The sequence below is a fragment of the Ascaphus truei genome (assembly GCF_040206685.1).
Source record: "Ascaphus truei isolate aAscTru1 chromosome 13 unlocalized genomic scaffold, aAscTru1.hap1 SUPER_13_unloc_1, whole genome shotgun sequence".
In the NCBI taxonomy this organism is placed as follows: domain Eukaryota; kingdom Metazoa; phylum Chordata; class Amphibia; order Anura; family Ascaphidae; genus Ascaphus; species Ascaphus truei.
In genome coordinates this window covers 683,490-703,899 of record NW_027453845.1, presented here as the reverse complement: position 1 = coordinate 703,899, position 20,410 = coordinate 683,490, and positions in this window count along the sequence as shown.

Below are 20,410 nucleotides of genomic sequence, written 5' to 3'. Positions count from 1 at the left end.
TCTGGAGGAACTCAAGCAGAGATACTTGGGTTCGAAGGAAAAGGGGAATACAGCAAGAGAGAAAGAAAAGAAAATTATAGAGACCCCCAGGTCACAAAAAAGACACCACTCACCAGAAGAGGAACAAGAGCAGGGTGTAAGACCAAAACAAAGAAGGGAGTCGAACTAATGAAAAAAGATTCTTTTAAAGGTATTTTTAATTTATCTAATGTTGATCTGACTTTATGTCAAAAACTGGTTCTGAGCAAAGGACTTAAATTTTCACAATCAAGTGGTCCCAATGGTTTTCAGTTATTTTCTGACCTGCATAGGTTTACTAGGAACCTGACATTAAAAAGGCATTTCCTAAAAAAAGAGACAGGAATTGACCATAGTGATCCAATTGTAAGTACAGATTCTACTGACACAGACCCACATTTGACACTTTGTCAACATAGTGATTTTAAACCACCTTCAAGGTTTTATCCGGCCCAAAGTAAAGGGAGTTTTATTGATTCATTTTTTAATATAGTTAATAATGAATTTACATCACTGGTCAAAAATTTTAAAACATCTGATATACCTCACAATCTTAGTTATAGTGAACATTTAGCTCTTAAAGAACTTCAGGATAGGAAAGATTTAATCATAAGGCAGGCAGATAAAGGTGGAGGAGTAGTCATCCAAAACCGCGCTAGCTACGAAAAGGAGGCCATGCGCATTTTGAATGACCCTGACAACTATAACAAACTTGGTCATGATCCGACAAATATGTTTGTTTCTGAGCTACAGAGCCTTCTGGATGAGGCTGTTGCATCCACAGTATTATCTAAATTAGAATACCAATTTTTGAATGTTTCATTCCCCACTATACCAGTGTATTATCACCTTCCCAAGATACACAAGGCCTCGATCGATCCACCGGGTAGACCCATAATCTCTGGAATTGGATCCTTAACATCAAACTTGTCACAGTATGTGGATTTTTTTCTGCAAAAATATGTGAAAATACTGCCATCATATATTAAAGATACCACTGCCGTTCTAAATCTAGTAAAAACCATTCAATGGCAAGAAGGGTATAGATGGGCAACGTTTGATGTTCAATCCCTTTATACATGTATTCCCCATGATAAAGGGATTGGGGCAATAAAAGAGACGCTATCCAGAGATGTGGATCTTCACCCTTTAAATTGTGAATTTATTATCGATGCCATTACTTTTATATTGTCACACAACTATTTTCTATTTTTGAATCAGTTCTATCTACAGTTGTGTGGCACCGCCATGGGGACGCGATTTGCTCCCAGTTATGCGAACATATACATGGGGATATGGGAAGATAACTTTATATGGCACAATAACCCATTTGCTAATCGAGTTATTGTATGGCAAAGATATATCGATGACGTCTTGTGTGTCTGGGAGGGTGATGAAGACACTCTGGATCTCTTTAAGATCTATCTGAACTCGAATGACTACAATTTGAAATTTACATCAGAGTCAAATGAAAGTCAGATAGATTTTTTGGATCTAAGTTTAATGTCAAGGGTGGGTGACAACATTAACACTAAAACTTTCTTTAAAAAAGTGGATACTAACAGCTTCCTTCTGTCTTCCAGCAATCACAAAAGATCCTGGATTGACAACATACCCCAAAGTCAGTTTATGCGTATTAAACGAAATTGCAGTCTTCAAGCTGACTTTGAAATTCAATCGGTCTCTCTTTTGGATAAATTTATAGAACGTGGGTATGATAAGGCTCTTTTGCTCAGCTCTTTGGAAAAAGTCGATAGAATGGATAGGGACTCTCTACTGATCCAGAAGATAAAAAGAACAACAAATGATGAGGTAGATGAAAAACTAAAAGTCCCATTCATTACAGAGTTTAGCTCAGTGAGTACTAATGTACAAAAAATAATTAACAAAAACTGGGGCATTCTCTGTAATGATCCTATTTTGGGGCCCTTTCTCCAAAATAAACCAAGCTTTATTTATCGTCGGGCCAAGACCCTTAAGCACTTCCTAGCACCTAGTGATATTGGTTTCCCTACTAATATGTCACTGGAGCCATCATGGATGCCGAATAAACCAAACGGCAACTTTTGCTGTGGGAAGTGCAAAGCCTGCAAAATGTTAAGTTCTAACCGTAAATCTTTCATATCTAACACGACTAAGGAAAAATTCACAGTGAAAGATTGCATATCTTGTAAATCCACATATGTGGTATATTTATTGCAGTGTCCCTGTGGATACCAATATGTTGGGCGAACTAAAAGATTTCTAAGAGTCAGGATTTTAGAACACGCTAGAAATATTAGATTAGGATTAGAACAACATAGCGTGTCTAGACATTTTAAAATCAAACATAACTGTGACTCTTCGCTCCTGACATATGTGGGAATTCAGATTGTACAATCAGGTAGACGTGGTGGTGACAGAGACAAAAAATTGTCTAAACAAGAAAGTCTGTGGATATACAAACTCCAGACTCTGTCCCCACTAGGTCTAAATGAGGAGATTGACGTATGGTCTTTTTTTTAATTAGAAATTTTTCAATTAAACATAAACTGCACCAGTGTTATAATAAATATTAAATTATTTATAATATTTTACAAAATTTATAGAAGTAATACCTTTAATGATTATCAGAATACTTTCTCTCTCGAAATAACTTTAACAAACTTCATCCCCTAAGATCTATTCCTAGACCATTACATTACCCTATAGATTTCCATGTGTATCTATATATATTCACTAGAAATCATATGTTAATCTATGTTACTTTTAACCATTGGGAGTTAGCACTTTACATCTCTAAATGTGATTTTTATTTTGTGACTAACCTTTTGTCTCTTTATTTTTAGAGTCTTGATTTGATATATATATATATTTTTAAAGTATTGATTTGAGTTATTAAAGTTTATTATTAATTTAAGTGTGCTCTATCCCATGTATGGTTTTTCTAAAATGTCTTTGTAACTTGAGTCCCTCCACGGGATGAGTGAATGTCTCTCCAGGTGGGGGGAGTTGAAAAACAATTACTCTGAACCAATAGCAATAATGCTGAGTGTATAAGAACCGCCCTTGGAATCTCCTCCATCATTCCCTGACGAAGTACGAAAGTACGAAACGCGTAGGAGAGGGCGCGTTCCTTTATTCTTTACATTTATTCCCATTGCGGCATTATATTGGGATATTTATTTCATTGCGGGACCTGTATGGGACTCTGTATACTGCCCGACTGCAAATCGCCAAGGAGTGACGCACTAAAGACGCGACCGGCTGAGAGACGCTGCCGGATGACGTCACACGCCAACGTGGACTAAGCAGGAAGAGACGCGGTGATCTACCCCCGAAATCAACTGCTGCGAGTTCCGTGAAGGCGCGGGAAGGTTCCCCAACGCTGTGAACCGAGCTGAGCTGTACTGCACCGACACACTTTATTCGAGCAAATACCCGGTATGTACCTGGCAGATACCTGGAATGCGCCGCTCCTCACCTCTGACAAGCCCCGTTGCGTTTGCCTTCCCAGCCTGGGTTCATGCCTGGCTGACGGGCGGCTGATCTGTTAAATGATAATGATTAGGATTTAATAGGCTGCAATGCTTCGCGTGTCTACCAGATGGCATAAATTCATGAATTGTAATGCAGTATATATATATATATATATACTGTGCAGTATTGCAGCCAGCGGGAATAAAATGCTTCAATCCCTGCATGGAAAATACCTCAATGCACTCGGGCAGAAAACAGTCACAAACCTCAATACACCCGGGTATACCCGAATTCGTGGGACTAGCCGAGCTCGAATAAAGTGTGTCGCCAGTGTATACTCTGCATCCAGATATCAGCATTCTGAGGGAGGACGTCCAATTCCTGGTGCCTGTATCCCGTTGTGCCTGCCGAGTGGTAACATGTCCCTAACATGTCTTGCTTTTAACCCTTCTTTTTGATGTACGTGCAATACTCACCTTACCCTTTATAAAATTATTTAAATATACTACACAATGGTTTTTTTGCGCTGTTCTCTTTTTGTCTCTATCTAGCCTGGTGTCTGAACCATTCCCACTGATCAGCAGCATAAAACCTCACTTATCAGGTTGTATTATCAATTTATATATAAGTCACTATTTTGTTTTAGCACAGACCACATTGAGCGCAATTCTTTTTGTTTTCACCCCCATGTACTGTCTGAGTTCTCCTCCTCTTTAAGCTTAGGGTTAAAAGCATACAGTAGTCTGTATGTCCCTCCTGGGGTTCATATTATGTTCCCAGGAATGTTTGATGACGCACGGTTTTCTCCCAAAAGTGACGCTTTTTCATATAGATTAGTAAAAAGCCTGCACACTGTTTCCCTTTTCGCTGAATTGTGTCTTACTAGTTTTGAGACTCTGAGAGGTAATGATTCTCCTTCTGATTCTGAAGCTCTTCCTACAAGGAGTATCCTGATTGGGGGTCCCCCTGATTTCTCTGTCCAGGCTAATTCTCCAGGGATCAGCATATCTGTGGTCACTTCCTTAGTACTGTCTGAGGTCACCATGCATATATTACAAGTCCTGGGGTTTAAATCTGAGCTATTTAGCTGTCCTGCCTTTGCTGAAACCCAGTCCCTCAGTACTGTGTCTAAATATGCCCCAGCAAACATGGGGTTACTCTGGAAAGAAATGAAAACTCCTGTCTTAAAGGGTATTTTTTCTCACATGTCCAGCAAATCTAGAACCTCAGTAATTGTTTCTAAGTCACTTATCAATACATCTGATTTTTTCTCTAATCAAACCCAGACACCCTCACTATCGGTTAGGAGTCCTGTGATCAGAGATTTTGCACTAGAAAACACACCAATTCATGTTTTTGTCAGATTAGGTACCCCTGTGGTTAGGGCCATTGCAGTTTCGGAAAAGACTCCTTGTACTCCTAAGGTGCCTGTCATTAAGAGTTTTCATAGTTCATACTTGCTGCTTGTTGATTCTCATGGCCCTGTCACTGAGGTACAGACTTCAGCTTCTGATGTTAGCTTCCCTCCCACCACTACCCTGGCTCTGCCTTTTTCTCAAGCTACTGATTTGAAGATCCCAAGGACTATTCCTGATTCACTGACAATATTATCTCCCAATGAAGATTTCCCAGTATTGGAGAGCTCTACTGTTGTTTGCTTCTCTGCTCCTGCTAAACCATGGTTTTGTCCCTCGGAATTTTCGGTTGCCCCTGTTATTTCCTCTCAGTTGGAAATACTCTGTACGTATCCCAAGATTTCGGTCCCTATGCCTGGTTTACTGCTTGCCTTGTCACCTTCCATACCAATACCGGGAGATGCTTCCAACCAGCCTATACCCTTACTAACCATTACCTGGGAGCCTTCTAGAGGAAAAATTCCTCGCAAATTCCAACATGCAGTGGTCAGCCAAGACTTTTTCTGTTACAAAGTTCCTCCTGGTGTATTCGATCAACTATCAGGGCTGCTGATCCTAGAGTCCGGTTCATTTATTAAAGACTGGGCTTCCTGTAGGGGTTCTCCTGCCGTTTCTGCTCTGGAACCCTCTGGTTCTTCACAGCCCTGGATTTCCAAGTCATTTTGCGAGGCGAGCCATGTACCAAAGATGTTTCTTCCATCAATCTCATATCCTAGAACTGTACTCACCAAAGAACTGCTCGTTTACGGATGCCCTTTCCACCTAAAGAATTTTAGGAACAACTCAATGTCCCCAAGACCCATGGATGGTCCTGTCTGGCCGCAGTTCTCACCGGGGGGTGGGGGTACACTAAGGACTAACCACGAGTCTCTGGACCACGACTCTAACCCCAATCCTAGACGGTTCAGCAACAATTCCCGGTCCCCCAACTCTAGGTGTGCTCATGTTCGCCCGGAGGTCTCGCGTGAAGGGGGGGGGGACTGTAAGGAATCCGCTCCGCAGTTTACTGGTTGCATTACCTTGCAGACCTGTGCAGTCCTGGAGCACCTCTCCTGATGTTTGCTGCAGCCTGGATTCACTCACCAAAGCTATACACACTCCCTCTGGTATCTACTGCAGCTGTGCAGCCTATCACTGCAACCTAGACTTGCATTCATTCATTGGAGCAGTACCTTCACACCCCCCTCCGGGGATTGGCCCGCTGGCCTTTAAGTATTGTCTTCCCATAATGCTCCCGGCCGAGCATAGTCATAACTGGATGTCTACTGTTTTGCCACAAGCCCTCGCTTGTTCTCCTATGCTGATACCAGGTTCCGCCCAGCGTCCTTCAGCTTCCTTCAAGCCGCTTGTTCTCCTATGCTGATACCAGGTTCCGCCCTGCGACCTTCAGCTCCCTTCAAGCCGCTTGTTCTCCTATGCTGATACGGAGGTTCCGCCCTGCGTCCTTCAGCTTCCTTCAAGCTCCCGCTTGTTCTCCTGCGCTGAAGCAAAGGTATCCCCTATGTCTTCAGCTTCCTGCTTTCCTGCACTGAGGCAAAGGTATCCCCCGCGCCCTTCAGTCTCCTGATTCCTGCACTGTAGCGGAGGTTTCCCTGTGGATCTTCAGCTTCCTGGTTCCTACTCTTTCCCTAATCTAGAGAGGCCGTGTCCTGGTTCCTGCGCTGTTACAGAGGATTCCCCAGCCGCTCAGGACTCTTGCGCTGTAGCACTGGTGCACCCGTGCAGCAAAGCGGTGTGCTATTCTGGTCTGCTTACCATCTCCTGTGACCAGCACCATGGGCCATGGTCGTCGCTCGCGCAGAGGCCAACCCCGCGCTCCTAAGCTGAAGCGGGGCTCTCCTGACTACCTGTTGCCGAACTCTTGCCTGAACAATGTTTATCCTGATATCTCCTGTCCTGACCCTGGCTTGTACAACGACGACGCTGTCTTCTCCTTTCCTGATCCTGCTACGTTTGACAACGAACTGCGCAATCCGGATCAGCCTGCGCGGTCTCAGGTCGGTGCTTTTACAACCCCACCTCAGCCTCGCGGTCCGACCCTGGTTTGTGGCGAGCAGAACCCTGACAGCCTTGCCTTGTGCCTTGCCTCTCTTGCTTTCAGTTTGACCTCACGTGTACCGACCCGGCTAGACTCTTGGACCCTCTCTGTATAACGACCCCGGCTTCCCCTTGACTACCTGCATCTCTCCATCCCTGACCACGGCTATAGGACATTCTACTAACGCACCGGCTCCAACCCTCGACCTCGGCACAACGGACATCTACCATTCTACTGGCTCCTCCCCACAACCGCGGCAAGTATATGGACTACCCTCTCTCTCCAACCCCGACCCGGCTACACTGACAGACCAGGTATGCCTCCACTGCTGCAGGTGCGCATTTTCTACTTTCCCACCTCAGTACCGGGGGTCTGCCTTGTTCGTGGTGAGCGCAAGCGTTACAATTAGAGAGGGTTGGGGTTCCTTACAATGCATCTGATCTCAGATGCACTATTAGAGAGGGTTGGGGTTCCTTACAAAGCATCTAATCTCAGACGCGCTATTAGAGAGGGTTGGGGTTCCTTACAATGCATCTGATCTCAGACGTACTATTAGAGAGGGTTAGGGTTCCTCAGAAATTCACAATATAAGTATACACTACCGACACACTTTATTGAAGTGTGGTCGGTACCGCAAGCCGGGAAATCTCCCGGCTTGCTAGTGGCCGCCCCTCGGCATGCCGCGCGTCATAGACGCGCGGTCACGCGTCATCGGGAGCGTGCGCCCCCTGCACGCGTGTCCAGGGGCTCCCCGAGGGAGCCCTGGTGTCCCGCGATCGCGGGACAGCGGCAGGGGGTTCCGGGGGACCCGGCGGACCCGGCAGCGGTAGGGAGAGCGCCCCGATCGGAGGGCGCTCTTCCGCTGCTTCGGCGCGCGCCCGTCACACTCGGGCGCGCGCCAGGCTACTGCTGCGGCACAGAACGGGCAAATGCTCGAATAAACTGTGCCGCAGCAGTAAGGTTCCTTAACCAAAAGAAGGCTTAATACCACTGGTCAATACCACCTATACCTACACCTATACCACCTGTGTTGTGATTTACAGTACGGAACCCGCTTTGTTTGGTGTGTCTCATTTTTGTACAATTAGTACAAGAGGTGTTTCGGCTTCACGGGGCTGTATAGGTTTACGTAACATGCAGGCTTCCTCTGGACTGTTCTGTTTTTCAAACACACTGATATGAATAGCATTATGGGGAGATCAATATTGTAGACATGCTTTCCCTTAGCAACAAGATGCAATAGTAATAGATTATTATGTAATGAGAGAACAAAAAGATGGAACCGGGCGCTTCTAACTATGAAATAACTGAAGTGAATTAGTGGTAAAAAATAACCAATAACAGTGAACCTAAAAACCAAATAAGTATATATATATAAAAATATAGTGAATAAATAACCTTCACCAAAAAACGTGATCAGTAAAATATTAAATGTGAAATACATTACAAATGAATACAGCAGCTCTACACCCTTTAAAGGACTGTCCAGGTCCAATGTAGTCTTGCGTTGTCTTACAGGTAGGAGGAGCGCTGTGGTTCTCGAGATAATTTGTGAAAAATAGAAAAAAATAGTATAATAGTTCGGATGGTATTAATAAGTGAAATATAAAATAGTCTCTGTGTTAGTGTCACTCACAAATTGATTCAGATATATCAGACGTATCAGAGATCCATCTCTCTCTGATGGGAGCCCTTTATTGGAAGCCCTCTGGTGATGGAAGCCTTATAACTGTTGGTCTGGTAAGCTTGACGTGTGATGGAATCGTAAAGTACTCAGTATACCTCCCAAGGAATGTGGAGAAAGAAAGGAGAGAGCGCACAATAGTGTGGTATGATAAGGGTATATATTGCACAAAAATAGCATATACAGTAGGTAATGCACACACATTTTGGCATTAGAGACAATTAGTTGGAGAGAACTGCTGGTTACTCGTGGAGGACACCAGTGTATTCAGTCACTGGAAAGCTTCCACATCTGCCTACGTCACGTCCTGTAACGGTGTCATGCCTGTATGCCCGCAGACCTGGCAAGACCCCAGTACTGAGGTGGGAAAGGAATTACACCACACACCCTCAGCAGTGGGAGCAAGCCCGGAGTGTGGTATAGCGTTGCTGGGCCTGTTGAAAGAGTAGTTAGTGATACTTGCAACGTCTTTAGTAGTATGCGTAGGGATAGTCGTGTCCGTGTGCCAATGTCCAAGGGTTCCAGAGGGTAGAGTCGTCGGCGTACAAAGCCAGGACCAAGGGTTCCAGAGAGCAGCATGGTCGAGAGCGTAGCAAGGTTCAAAGGGATACACAGAGCAGAATAGTCCAGAGTAAGCAGGGTCAAAGCCAGGGAAATCCAAAGGAGAAACACAGGAGCAGGATACAGCAGGGACACAGAGGGAGCACAGCATAGGTCAGCACACAGGGAAACAGGAACTATGCAGAGCGAGGAAGAAGTGGACAGACAGGGATTATCATACTGCTCCCCTGTAGCTATTAATTCAAGCTCCCACATTTTATCTGTCAGGCTTCTTGCATTAGCAAGCATGCATTTAAGTTTTTTTTCAGCCTGTACTACAATGTCAGTTTTATGCCTAAATGTTCAAATCTGTGAACTTGTTACCGTATGTTATGCACAGTGGATTTCATAAAAGACTGAGGACCATAAATTGAATGAATTCACACGATTTCCATTATTTTGGGGATATACAGTCAGTGCCTTAATTCTATTTTCTTCTGTAATAATGCACTTTGACACTATTTTCCACTGCCATCTACTCCCTGACAAAGAGCTGCAGGAGAGGTATACAGTAATTACCTGGCCAATGGCAAATATGCAATTCTGCATCACCACTATAATATTTTTAAGCAGTTGTTACAATCATCCTAATTGACAGAGCAGTAAGACCACTATGCAAAAATTGCATTATCAATTAGATCTTTTCTCTCCTTATTTCTCAGACTGTATATAATGGGATTCAACAAGGGGGTCACCACACAGTAGAATATAGACACAACTTCGTCAATGTCAAATGAGTACTTAGACTGTGGCCAGACATATATAAATATAATCGTCCCCTAGATAGAATATGCCGACCACTGTGAGGTTACACACACATGTGGAGAAGGCTTTCCGACAGCCTGTGAGCGAGGAGATCCACAAAATGGTTACAATGATGCAAACATAGGACACCATAGTGAGAAGAAAGGTTGCTGGTAAGATGACAGACGTGGACATGTAATATATGGCATCAACTACATGGGTAGAGGACCAAGACAGTTTTAACACTGCAGCCACATTGCAGAGCTAGTGGTTAATAGAGTTAGGACCACAAAACGTCAACTGAGAGTTAGAATAAGTGGTGAGTATACACCATAGAAACCCAGCAGAGCATGGCCAGCATGTGACACGTCCTGTTGGTCATTATACGTAGCTGTGTAAAGTAATGGCTTACAAATGGCAAGGGAATGATCGTAAGCCATGCCAGCCAGGAGGAAACGCTCAGTGGAATCCAATGACAAGGAGAAGTACATTTGAGCCATGTAGCTGAAGAGATTGCCGTTGGCTTGGTCATGAGGTTCCTGAGCATCTTGGGAACACTGACGGAGGTGTATCACATTTCCATAAAGGTGGAGTTTCACAGGAGCAAATACTGTACATGGGCTCGTGAAGGTATCAGTCCAGGCTGATAATGGGTGAGGATAGTGATATTGCCCATCAGGGTCACTGTGTAGAATAAGGAGAACAAGATAGAAGGGACCAGGTGAAAATTCTGAAAGTTGGGGAAATTCAGGAGGGTCAATTCTGTGACGAGTTCTATTCTCCCTCAGGGTCTTCCCAGTCTGTAATAATACTGAAAATGTCTTCATTTAATTACATATACATTAATAAATTATCTATGTATTAGAAAATCCATCATCCAACTAAAATTAAATGTATAAATGTAAAACTATTGGACATTGTGCTATGTTCTGCCCATTGTAATATATTATACAGGACATGCATTACATTGAATCCCGTGTCCCTGCTCCATAGAGCTTACAATCTGATTTTAGGTGCCTGAGGCACAGGAAGATTATTTGGACTGCAGTGATCCTTGTCCATAATATATTATAATATTATGTGACAATATTACAACAACTGGCATATATTACATTTACAGTGTACATCTACGTCGCACCAAAGGCGGACAGCCTTTGGGGCAGGCGAAGGGCAGGCAAAGGGTGTGAGCTATTTGCTGATGTTAAAACTTCTCTATTTCAATCTGAAACTCACCAGCCCTTTGTTTTATCCCTTTTTCCAACTCTAACTGTCCATGAAATGTCTGTGAATTGACTGTATAACTCTGTTCATTGATATAATTATAAATACTATGTCTCTGCTACAAGCCTACTAACGTTTTTTTTTAAAGCCACCAATTTTATATGAAAAGGATTGCTAAAGTCCTGAAAGGATTCAACAGAAGGGTCACCCCCTGCTTTCCTCTTACAAAGTTCAGTCACTTATGAATATTGCTAGGATCCATTTTAAAGCTCAGCTTTCAAATTATTGCTACTTTATCCTAGATTAGTCCAGTTCAGGAGTGGCCAACTCCAGTCCTCAAGGGCCACCGGCGGCAGGTCAGGTCATTGACTGAGCCTCTAATTGAGCCACACACATGGCTGAGAAAGGTTCACTCCTTAAGTCAGGAGGCTACAAGGCCCCAAATTCCGGGGAAATATGTAGGGTAAAGGTTAGTTAGCTTGCGACGCATGTATTTGAGCTCGAGGAAGGTTTTTTGTATTATTCACTACAGTGTGAGGGGAGGAGAAAGTTAATTTTGAATTCTCTCTCTCTCTTCTATGTAACTTGGTTCTAAATAAACTCACTATGATATTCTGAACCCTTAGACTTATTGATATTATTTGTACGCTTTCACACACTCACTGGATAGTTGAACTTCTAGGCTCTAGGGCGTTCATCCAGCAGCAGAAACAGTAGTGATATAGTCCAAAGATGGAAAAACAGACGCGTTTCGGGTGTTCCTACTCTTTGACAAAGGGCAGGAACGCTCGAAACGCATCAGAGTAGATTCTATACCCACTCACCTTGATGTTCCCCATTTCATTCCCTAATAAATAGGTCTTTAATTAAATTCCTTGATGTTCTGTACTGCATTTTTTCCTCAACACGCTGTGCACCGTTTTCCCATCTTTGGACTATATAATTTCTCCTCAATTGACTGTCACAAACCGGTATTAATGCTGATATACAGCAGCGGCAGCTTTTATTCTCACATTTCCCGCACGGCAGGATGCGTGCGGGAAACGTGGTGACGCTGCTTGTCGCGGCATCACTGTGACGTCACTGTCACGTGACACGCCCGTCTTCCCCGGCTTCCCCGACACCCCTGGAGTGTAAAGTGAGGTAAGCGGGGGTGCGGGGAAGCAGAGGGGCAGAGCAGGAGCCGGGTTTGGGGTCAGGAAGGGGGTTAGAAATGCGCGGAGGTGGAGGGGGGTGCGCGGAGAAACACGCCAGCTGGAGTAGATCCGCCGGCAAATGTAAGAATAAAAGCTGCCGCTACTGTACATGAATTTACTTGCAGCTGAAAAGTGCTACGGAATGGACGGAACTAGCCAATAGGTACACGTGTTTCTCTCTTTGTATCTCTCGTGTATCTCCTTGTGGAAACAGTCTACAGAAGCTTACAAGCAAGTGAGCACCTCATTTCAAGGACCCATAAAGATGTTCAATTTAATATTTGCACAGATCATCTTACCATTAAAACACGGTGTTCAGAGATTAATATCCACGTAAAGTACAATTAGTGATACATTTTCTATAACATGCTCATCATCTATCAAATAAGTAATTGATCTTCAGACTGTGGTAATTAGCCGAAAGTGCCGAGCTTCAACCAATGGAAGACACGCAGCGCTCCTTGGCTTTAACACATGAGCATATGCAGTCCAAGTTTTAAAAGGGGGATGGAAGATGAGAGAGAGAAAAAAAGAGGGGCTGGGGGAGAGAGAAAGGGGTAGAGAGGAGTGCGTGATTGTGTTAACAGTAAGAGAATGCGTTTGACACCACATCATGGAACAATCAGGATGCAATGGGGTTAGATGCGTATTCACTATAAAATACTCTGACATTTTAAGCATCAATAAATAGTAAGAATTCTGTTTTTCTTTCTTTTTCTTAGAAGTCATGTAATAAACATTTAGATCCTCATTCAGAAAGCCTCGATAAGGCCCTTATCGAGCACTTATCGACCAAAATGGCTACTCGTATTCAGAAAGCCTCGATAACTGCTCGATAACGGCCTGTATCGATGCAAAATTTTATCACCAACAGAAATTCGCCAATTGAGCGGCGATCAGCCGCTTATCGACCATATTCTGAAGGATCATAAACTCGCGCGATTCAGATACCCGCGAGTAGGCTGTCGCGGCCTATTGCAGCCCATCGCAGCCCTAAAAGGCGTTCTTCTCCCCAAATCCAATTCACCTCAAACTTTAGGTAAATTGGTGGGGAGATGGCCTTGATGAGCTGCGATGTGTCGGGACTTACAAAAAATCAGGCCCTTTTCCTGCCTCGGATTGATGCCGGGGGTCTCCGAAGCTGATAGCCATTAATAGCAGCTCCGGACCCCCCCCGGCATGCATCCGAGGCAGGAAAAATGCATGTACAACAACTTCATTACCTTAGCGGCTAACCGCTAAGGTAATGAAGGGGTTAAACAACCGTGCCAGGCTTTCTGTAAAGACATACATTACAATACAATACTGTGGCTAGCGAGGGTGGGTGAAGGGGGAATTTGGCCCTTAGTGGCTGTTTAGGCCTTGCGGGGGAGTTGCGGGGGAGTTGCGGGGGGGTTGCGGGGGGAATTAACCCCTTCACTACCTTAGCGGTTACTATCGCTAAGCAATAAAGGGGTTAACCCAACCGCTACCCACCCGCAAGGTCTAGACACCCATCCTTAAGGCTAATACCCCCTTCACCCATCCATGAAGCCTAAGCACCCACCCCTGACTGACTATACCCACCCTATAGCCATTGAGTAGTATAGTGGTACATCATACCCATATAATAATAATATGGGCATGATAAGCCTCTATAGCACTCAATGGGCACCCTAATTACAATACATTAATACACTAGACACACAATAATAAAACCTAACTAAACTCCAAAAAAACACACTTCACTAAATATAAACAGTAGCCAGCTAATCCAATCAATACAAGCAATAACAACATCAACAATGAATTAATTAAACCATTAACCAATCAAACCAATTAATTCCTAAATCAACTCAACATGAATAGTAACACTAACCAATCCAAACAATTAATTACTACAACATTAATGAATTTAAACAGTAAAATACAAAGAAAGAAATTCTAACAATATCTGAACTAACCATAAAACGCATTAGCTAACATAATATAACATTAACTACAAATGAACACAAATCACAAACCTTTTAGTAGCATTAAGCATGAACAAACAAACAATCACATCCACATAATACAATGAAATGAAAAAAAAACCACAGCAATACCAAGTGAGAAATGCCCCCCAAATATTGGCATAATAATGTATTAACCTGTACCCTAAAGAGGTACAGATTAATATATTATCAGTCAATGTGCCTCCCCAAAAAATCAAAACACACATCCAATGAATAAACCTGTAAAAAGAGACATTTACAAACATTGAATATATTACTTACCAATAGAAGCGTTGGCCCTCCGACTCCCGGGGTAACAGGAAGCTCACGCACCTTGAAGCCCTCCAACAGCATCCGATGCCATCCGCCATGAAGATCCGGATCAGGTACCCAAATCTTCTTTTTTCTAGTTGGGTTCCCGAGGGACTTGTCTGTGCAAGAAGGTGACACACTCCTCTCACAACCCGAGACGCAGGCAATCGACCAAGGTGGTCCCTATACCGGCACCTTCCATCTAATAATTTTATTGACCTTCTTCATACAAACTATATACATGAATAAACCAGTGTGGGTACAAGTCATAACCTATTTACAGTGAACACGAACGAATCCTAGCAACCATCCCGGACTTCTAGTCACCCGAACCCCTCGTGCTCTGTGTGATCTTCAGCTCTGCGGCAGAGTCCAGTGCGGTCAACCCTCCCCCCGCTCTGATGCCCAATCCCCTGAAGGCTCCCTCCCTCTTAAACAAGTTATATTTTGCTTTGGCTGAACTTCAAACCTATTTCCTTCTAGGCCACAGTCCCTTAATAACCTCTCCCCTCCGCATGAGTCCCTTGTTTATTATGGCCGCCCACCCTGACACCCTCCCCCCTCCCCTTTCCCCCCACCCAACCTCCACCATCATCCTTATCTCCGGTATGGGGGCTTTTCTTCTTCGCAGGACCTTTTCAGCTTTAGAGGTGTCCACATACCCAGTTCAGCGAAGGTACATAGCGACCGCACTCTCGTTATACTCCCCCCTATACATTGCAGCCGAGCATCTCCCCGTCGGCCCCCCATGGACATCTACTGCAGGTACGTGGAGAGAGAGATTAATCATCTGGACCATAGAAAACATGGAGGTCCACCCTAATTCTTGCCCTCATATCTAAGTCCCTAACCCGCCTGCACTTATAAGACTATCCCTTTTTTCTCTACTTCCCTGTCCCTTCTCTAGACTACTCCTTCTTCCCTCGTCACCCCTTAGCTCCTCAGCAGGGCTGGAGTTTCAGCGCTTTTGCTTGGCCCTGCTTGGCTGAACTCCTCCCTCTCCTACCCTACCGAGAGGATGCTTCTATCCCTTCACCCTCCTAGTCTACCCCCAGCCTTTCTCCCCCACCCTTTCTCCAGCGAGTAGATTAGCTTCCATGTGACCATCCACATCCCCCAGTCTTCTAAACCCCTGCCCCCTTTCCCCTGATCTCTGGCCTGATCTTCGACCCCAGTCTCCCCGCTCCTCCTTCCCTCTCTTCATTTATTCTCTAGCGGCAAGGCCCCCCTCTCCCCCCCCTTATGAGTTGGATAATTATTAAATTTTAGGGCAGCCATGTCCCAGTCGGATCCTATGGTTCTCCACTGTTCTCCACCGGTGGGCCTCCTGCTCCCGTCTGAGCCCCCGTCGGCGAGATAATGGAGTCAGCCGGACTCAGTGCCCTCTTCTACCACCTGGGGTCTCTCCCAGCCGTACCCTCATCCTGAGCTTACATGGCCGACATGCACCTTCACGCCACCAGGGGTCCTCGTCACTCATCTCTCCTTCTGCTGCTACCAAGATGGCCGTGATGCATCTTCCCGCCACCAGGGGACTTCTTCTTTATCTCACTCCTCCAGGAAGAATCAAGATGGTCGTGATTCACCTTCCCCTTCCACCAGAGGGACCAACTACACACCGCACAAATCGTATGAAACTCAGAGCCGGGGATGGCTCCTTTAAGTCCTAACTTGGGGGTAATTGACACCGGAGAAACACTTAAGCACTGTGTTTGCTCCTCTGCAGCTCCACACGCTTCCATGACGCCTCCGGAGCTGGATCCTCGGCTGGGAGCTGCTGTTCAGGACCCGAGGAAGAGACAGGTAGGCCTGTTTTTTTCAGAAACTCAGCTCTCCCCTCCACATGTTTCAGAGTGAACATTTTTTAACACCATTAATCCAAATGGGAACAGCTATCTATACCGGATCCCATTATCGCATAGGGCTTTGGTAATTGATGACAGGGCTCTCCTCTTTGACAGGGTTGCCGGGGCAAGGTCCTGAAACACTTGGAGTTTAACTCCCTCGAATTCCAGGGACTTAGCCGCTCTGGCGATTTGACATATGTTTTCCTTTATTTTAAAGTAGTGTAGCCTTATGATTATGTCCCTCGGCGAGTCTCCGTGTTGCGGTTTGGATCGCAACGCTTGGTGACATCTGTCAAATTGTAGCTCTATTTCAGTCTTGTCTGGTAGCATATGCAACAGCCAGTTGGAGGTAAATTCCTCTGGATCTGACACCGACTCCGGGACACCCCTCAGGTGGATATTATTTCGCTGGTCGCGGTTTTCTGAGTCTTCCTGCCTGTCATTTATGTCCGCAATCCTTTTATAGAGTTGGGCCGTGGATTTCTCATTTTTCTGGATGGCTCTAGTACAGTATTTGCATCCACTTTATTTTCCAGTGTGTTGGTTCTGTCACCTAAACTGTCAATATCTTTCCTGAGTTCCCAGAACTCTTTCTGAAAAAAGGTCTTCATCTCCGAGCAGAACACTTTCATGTCCTTTCTTGTGACCCAGTCTTGGTCCGAAGCCTCCGCTCTACTCGCGGGTCTGCTTGTGAATCTTTCACTCTGAGTCGGAGCCCGCCATTTGCCTGCTTTCCTCCCCTACACTCACTCGTGTCAGCTCACCTTTCGGGAAATAAACTGTTACCATCGGGGTTCTCTTTCGAGATATCGTTCTCCTTGGCATTCTTGGGGGCCCCGGCATCTGAATTTCTGGTTTTCACTGTTATTCTCCTGGTTTTTGTGCTGTAAGTACATACATTAATTGCCGGCAGGGACGGAGTGAAAGGATGAGGAGGGGGGAGTGAGAGGATGAGGAGGGGGGAGTGAGAGGATAAGGAGGGGGAGTGTGAAGGGGAGAGGGGGGAGTGAGAGGATGAGGAGGGGCAGTGAGAGAATGAGGAGGGAGTGAGAGGATGAGGAGGGGGTGAGAGGATGAGGAGGGTGGGAGAGGATGAGGAGGGGTGGGTGAGAGAATGAGGAGGGAGTGAGAGGAGGATGAGGATGGGGAGAAGCGAGATGATGAGGAGGGGGAGTGAGAGCAGGAGGAGGGGGGAGTGAGAGGATGAGGAGGGGGAGAAGCAAGATGATGAGGATGGAGGAGTGAGAGGAGACGGAGAAGGAGTAAGAGGATGAGGAGAGGGATTGAGAGGATGAGGTGGGGGTGAGTTTGAGGATGAGGTGGGGGAGTGAAAGGATGAGGAGGGGTGTAGTGAGGATGAGGGAGGGTGTAGTGAGAGGATAAGGATGAGGAGTGGTGGGAGTGAGAGCATGAGGAGCAGTGTAGTGAGAGGATGAGGAGGGGGGAGTGAGATGATGAGGAGGCATGGAAAGATGGTGAGGATGGGTGAGATGGGGAGGAGGGGCAGTGGCGGAGAAGGGGTTGAGAGGCTGGGCAGGAAGCAGAGAGGATGAGGAGGGAGAGAGGTGGGGGAGAGGAGGGGGAAGAGGGGGGGAGACGATGAGGAGAGGGAGAGGATTAGGAGGGGAAGAGGATGAGGAGGGTGGAGGTAGGATAAACAGGGGAGAATGAGAGAATGAAAAGGGAGAGAAAGGATAATGAAGAGGAGAGTATGAGGAGGAAGGGGAGAGGATGAGGAGGGGGAGAGAGGATGAGGAGTGGGGAGTGAGAGGATAAGAAGGGGGAAGATGAGGGGGAGATAGGATGGGGTGAGATGATGTGGTAGGAGAGAGGATAAGGAGGGGAGGAAAGCAGATGAGGAGGGGGATAGGAGAGAGAAAGAATGGGGGAGGGGTGGGAGAGGGAATGGGGGAGGGGTGGGAGAGAGAGAATGGGGATATAACAAAAAATATATACTTCATAAAACTCATATGGGTTTTGTTGAGATATGGGTCTCTCTCGGCCCACTTGGTTTGGACATGCGAGAAGGACTTACAGAAGAGCAAAACCTAGAAATCCAATCGGATAAGGCTCTTTCTGCACGCTTTTGCACAACTCACAGCTACTAGAATATCCCTGTGTCTATCCAAGAGGAGGTTTTAGTGTACTGACAAAAAACATCCCAAAAATAAATTGTAATTAAGGCCGCGAGGTGTCACTGTATATAGAATATACATCCAGTAGCACTCTCATTGTAAAAGACTCTTATCTCTATCCCCCCACAAATAAGCAGGGGGACCCATTCAATACCCATAATGCGTATGTCTGAAGCATTAAAGCAAAGTGCAGTGCTGTACCAAAGTAGTAGTTTAGTTTAGACTGCCCTTGAATGGAGTTGAACACTTCCCCAGTGCTGGAATTAGGACATAAAGGGTCTATGCAGCAACATAGAGTAATTGTGTTTAGACGCATGGCTCTATTTTTTGGAGCAGAGCCGCAGCATATATACTGTAAGAACAGTTTCTTACTTCTGACGCGGTATGTTAGACTTATGGCACTTCAGATATGGAGGATTTTTTGGGGGCAAATAAAAAGTAAAAAAAAAAAAGTATCAGAGAAATGCAAGTTGTGATACATCTCAAAAGAATCTGTGCACCATGTAACTCCCCCAACTCCTCCTACTGTCTCTCCCCAAGGTGCATGCTGGGACAGACGCACAATGTGATACATCTCCTTATAATCTGTGCACCATGTAACTCCTCCCCAACTCCTCCGACTGACTCTCCCCAAGGTGCATGCTGGGGCAGAGACGCAGACTGTGATACATCTCATTATAATCTGTGCACCATGTAACTCCCCCCCAACTCCTCCTACTGACTCTCCCCAAGGTGCATGCTGGGACAGAGACGCAGACTGTGATACATCTCATTATAATCTGTGCACCATGTAACTCCCCCCCGACTCCTCCTACTGACTCTCCCCAAGGTGCATGCTGGGACAGAGACGCAGACTGTGATACATCTCATTATAATCTGTGCACCATGTAACTCCCCCCCAACTCCTCCTACTGACTCTCCCCAAGGTGCAAGCTGGGACAGATGCAGAATGTGATACATCTCCTTATAATCTGTGCACCATGTTACTCCCCCCCAACTCCTCCTACTGACTCTCCCCAAGGTGCATGCTGGGGCAGAGACGCACAATGTGATACATCTCATTATAATCTGTGCACCATGTAACTCCCCCCCAACTCCTCCTACTGACTCTCCCCAAGATGCATGCTGGTACAGAGACGCAGACTGTGATACATCTCATTATAATCTGTGCACCATGTAACTCCCCCCCGACTCCTCCTACTGACTCTCCCCAAGGTGCATGCTGGGACAGAGACGCAGACTGTGATACATCTCATTATAATCTGTGCACCATGTAACTCCCCCCCAACTCCTCCTACTGACTCTCCCCAAGGTGCAAGCTGGGACAGACGCAGAATGTGATACATCTCATTATAATCTGTGCACCATGTAACTTCTCCCCAACTCCTCCTACTGACTCTCCCCAATGTACAAGCTGGGACAGACGCAGAATGTGATACATCTCATTATAATCTGTGCACCATGTAACTCCCCCCCCAACTCCTCCTACTCACTCTCCCCAAGGTGCATGCTGGGACAGACGCAGACTGTGATACATCTCATTATAATCTGTGCACCATGTAACTCCCCCCCAACTCCTCCTACTGACTCTCCCCAATGTACAAGCTGGGACAGACGCAGAATGTGATACATCTCATTATAATCTGTGCACCATGTAACTTCTCCCCAACTCCTCCTACTGACTCTCCCCAATGTACAAGCTGGGACAGACGCAGAATGTGATACATCTCATTATAATCTGTGCACCATGTAACTCCCCCCCCCAACT